General features: G+C 45.8%; 1 pseudogene; it reads left to right on the forward strand.

Annotated features, from left to right (window-relative positions):
- Positions 1-1,907: 1,907 nt before the first annotated feature.
- Positions 1,908-3,773, forward strand: LOC118005436 (annotated as a pseudogene).
- Positions 3,774-4,733: the final 960 nt, after the last annotated feature.

Raw genomic sequence — 4,733 nt, forward strand, 5'->3', positions numbered from 1 at the left:
AGGAAGGAAGGAAGGAAGGAAGGAAGGAAGGAAGGAAGGAAGGAAGGGAGGAAGGGAGGAAGGGAGGGAGGGAGGGAGGAGACTGCTAATAGGTATGGGATTTCTTTTGGGGTGATTATAAGGTTCTGGAATTAGTGGTGTTGATTGTACAATGTCATGAGGGTACTAAATGAATTATATACTTTGAAAGGTGTGAATTTTGTGGTATGTGAATGATATCTCAAAAAGTATGATAAAAACCCACATTCAAGTTATTTCCCTCCTAAAAGAAGAATAGATGTGATTGTGTCAAATAAGTAAGAGGAGGAAGAGCATTCTCAGATTTTCACAAAAGAATATATTTGGGCACTGGGAAGTCCTAGAGATGTGTCACTCAGATCTATTTCAAGCTGAGAGCATACTACAGTTGATGCCAGACCCAGGACAATACAATGGATTCCAAAACAAGGTATTTCTTTCACTCCTGGTGATTCAATTCTAAATGACTTAGTAACTATCATCATAGTGATGGCCATTGGTTTTATAATAGATATAATCACTCCAGAAAAATCTAGAGCTGTGCTGTCCAATACAGTAGTAACAAGCCACATGTGTTCATTCACAGTCAAATTTAAATTAAAATTAAATACAACTACAATTCAGTTCCCCAGTTGTACCAGCACATTTCAGATGTTCAGTAGCTCAGCTGGCTACCATATTGGACAACACAGAACAGTCCCATCATTGTAGAAAGTTCTGCTGGACATGATTGGTTTTGAGAGAGATGAGTAGAGAACAGAAGGAAGGGAAGGGGAACAGTAAAAGGGTCTAAAAAAAACCTTCCAAAATTTAAAAATCTTGTGAATTCCAAAACTTTCTAAAAGCTATCCAGCAATCTTAACTGAACACCTGTCTACTATGGATCATTCTAGACAATAGGGATTGATTAATTGTTTCATTGATTTTTTCCCAATATTATGGATACAGAAAACTGTGCTAGGGACATGGTATAAAATAACCAAACTGTCGTAGTGTCTCTTCTCAAGCAGTGTACATTCCAGTGGAGGAGATAGCCCTTAATCAACAATGACACAAACAAATATAAAATGACAAATGTCATAATCACTCTGGTGGAGAGGTATCTGGTCCAGTGAGAGCATATGAGGGGTATGCTTGATCTACTGTGGAGCATCTTTTCTAAGGAAGGGGGCACCTGAAATGGAATTTAAGTGAATAGATTAAGGAAAAAGAGAAGAACAAGTCAGCCCAAAGACAGTGTGCACAAAGGCCCCGGAGCAGAGGAAACATGACAGGAAGGAGGAACTGGCAGGTCCACTGTATACCATCACAGAAAGTGAAGGGAGGCTGGGTATGAGCTGAGGCTAAAATGGTTGAGTCACTATTCTCTATATCTGCATCACCAGCATCACCTGCAAACTTGTTACAATATAAAATCTAAGTCTCTACCCCAAGCTACTGTATTAAAATCTGTATTTAACAAGATCCTCAGGTGATTAGTAGGCATCAATTTTGAGATGCATAGTCTATACCAAGAATCCACAAACTGTGGAATGCAGGCCAGATCCTCCCACTGCCTGTGTTTATATAGTTTTATTGGACCACCATTTTGCCTGTTCATTTACTAAGAATCTATAGCTGTTTTCTTGCTGCAGTGATGGAATGGAGAGGTTGCCACAGAGATTGGCTAGCAAAGCTGAAAATGTTTACTCTCTGGCCCTTTACACAGAAGTTTTTTGACCCCTAGTTCATACTGTGCCATACCTCAAAGACAGCATTAAAGATTTGGCACTTATTCTAAGAGCAGAGGAAACCTGTGAAGACTTCCCTTTTGGAAGGCTTGCTCTGGCTGCACAGAGATAAAAGGCACACGGACAGTGGAGGGGTGCTCATTCTCAGCCTGAACTTGGATGACCCTCCACAATTTCCACCTTGCTGTTCTGGGCCTCCATCCTAAAGGAGAGTCCTTGGAGAAAGTTCTTGTGACTACTGAAGATGACCTCTTGGGGCTATCTCAGCCTGCAGGAGCACCCTCAAAGGATGAGGAGGTCTCAGGAACTTTGGCTCATCCTGAACTGAACTATTGGGGTGTTCCTGGATCAGCTCTGATAGCAGTTCCCCAGGTTCCTCCCTCACCTGATGGTGCAGATGGAGAGCATGTACTACATATTCCAGAAGATCTAGCAGAGTCTCCAGGAACATCATAAGCAGTCAAAAAACTTTCTGTGGACCATGGAGACCTAGAGCCAACCTCTGGGCTTCCAGCCCTGGAGTACCAGGTGAGCCGGATCTCCTCTGGTGAGACTGCTCACCAGGATTCCTGGGGGCCGGCCAGCCAGCCCTGAGGCTTTTCTGCACCCAGTGGCCAAGACCCTTCAGCACTCCAGTCTTCAGGGGTCACACTTCAAAGATGTCATGGCCACAAGGTTGTCAGACTGGCATAAGCAGCCCTCTGGAGCAGACGCTGCCCCAGTCCACCAGCTGGATATGTAGCCTTCTTGGGACTCTGAGCCCCAGTTTTGGAAGGATATTCTGACTGAGCAACTCTGGCAGATCTTTGCTGGGACCCACAAGAAGGTGGACCAGCTACAGCACAAGACGACAGAACAGGCACCAAGCCCAGAGAGCCAGGACCCAGGACCACATTATTGGGACTGGAGCCCTGTACCAAAGACACTTTGATTCTCAGCCCACTTGTGCCCCCTCCCCTAGAGCTCGAGGGTTCCTAAGAAGGGGGCACAGAGCCAGGTACCAAAGCAGAGAGGATGCTCTCCTGTGTGGCCTAGGAGCCTATCCATTTTTGCAGCCCATATGCTGGGGCCCTGAGGACTTTGGGGACATGTGGAAAAGACCAGATGACTTGCCCTGGCAAACCAAGGAGTTGGCCATCCCACATAGAATGCAGAAGGTGTGGATGCTAAAACACAGGGAGCTGTTGCTGCCATGGCTGTGAGCAGCTTCATGTGACACGTGTTCACCTGTGACCAGGGTGGTGTCAAAGTGTGGAGCCTGGTTGGCCAGGTAGTATAAAACAGGTATCCTGAGAACCACCTGTGTGTACAGACCTAGTGGGCCTATTTGCACACATGCCTGCTGTCCTCAAACAGCATGATTTTGCTGATGGGTGGCCACAACCTGTTTGGCATGGGTGTGTGGGACTTGACAGTGCCCTCCCTTCATGTAAGAGATGAGCTACCCTGTGCAGGTCTTATGTGCCAGGCCCTGGCCTCCCATCCCGAAGACAACTTGGCCTTCATTGGCTTCACTGATGGCACAGTCAGGATCTGGGACCTGCAGGACTGGGGCATTGTCAGGGACCTGCTGGGCCACCTGAATGGAGCCAAAAGCATTGCTGTTAAAGACAGGGTGGGGAGCGGGGGATCTGGGTACCTGCCTGTGGTGCTGGGACCCAAGGACCACTGGGGAGCCCCAGGAATACAAATTTGAGTTTCAGATAATGAACCTATCCCCTAGTCCCCAGGAGGAATGGGTGCTGGTAGGCACAGCCAATGGCCAGCAGTGGCTGCAGCCCACCTGAGGGGAGCAGAAGCACATGGTGGGGTGTAAGGATGGAACTATCTTGGGTCTCAAGTTCTCCCCTCTTGACCAGAGCATTGGGATGGATGACTTGGTCAACATCTATAGCATACCTGCAGGACCATGGTATTCTGGGTACCCAAACCTCCTCCATCCTATGCTGTGATGTGTCCCCCAGCAACCGCCTGATCATCACAGGGTCCAGTGTCCATGCCTTGGTGTATCAGATCACCTACTGAGGGGCTTGGCACTGTGGTCCTGACTTGGGATCCATTTTTTGTCTTTTTTAAGGTGGAGGAGGTAGAGGCATAGTGGTGGGATGATGTGGTGGGTGGGCTGGGTTTCTTTCCCATTACACAACTGGGCCAGTGATATTTGTCACATGTAATAAAGTGATTAGAAAAAGTGAAAAACAAAACAAAACAAAAACCAGGCACAGACAGAACTTGCTCCAGAGGAGCTTAGAGTCAAGTGAGAACCCACTTTTGTTTCCCAAATTGGTTGTTGACTCCTTTCATGAGGAAGAGGATTATATTATCACCTAGTTGTTGTCGTTAACTCCTTCAGTGCCTGGCAGAGTGCTGTTTAGCCAGGGATTGGTGCTATTTAATGATTCAGCAAATGGCTTGACCTTATTATGGTTAATGCTTACCACTCTTAGGAACTTCTTTTGTGGATACTTCAGAAGTCAAAATACCATGATGCCTGATCTGCAGCAGTTTCCTTGACAGCTCAGCTCTATTTTTGACATGGAACCTAGGCCAGTACAGTAGATGGGTAACTCTTGGCTACTTTGTGAGTTTTAGGAGAGCAGGGGAGACAAGAATCTGATTCCAGTTTCCAGTATGGATAGGACTGCAGGAAGAAGCCTCTCTGAGCTTCAGATTCTCCCTCCATGATGTGAGGAAGCAGGGACTATTTATATTTGAGGTTTCCCAGAGCTTGAGCATCTTTTTGTCCTTAGAGTTGCACAAGGTCACAAAAAGGGAACACTAGACAAGTCTTTGGCTCATCTGACTTAACCACCTGTACATTTTATGTACAGAGAGCTCTTCACATATCATACACAAAGCATAGTTGATGAAAATATAGAAAAAAATACAACTCTACAGTCACAAAAGAGGTTTTGAATTATGCATTATTTTAGATTTTAAATACTTCTGCTCCCTTTCATTTGTACAGATAATTGAACATTGTTG

This window comes from Mirounga leonina, unplaced genomic scaffold, assembly GCF_011800145.1.
Source record: "Mirounga leonina isolate KUSES-001 unplaced genomic scaffold, KU_Mleo_1.0 Mir_94, whole genome shotgun sequence".
Classification (NCBI taxonomy): Eukaryota; Metazoa; Chordata; class Mammalia; order Carnivora; family Phocidae; genus Mirounga; species Mirounga leonina.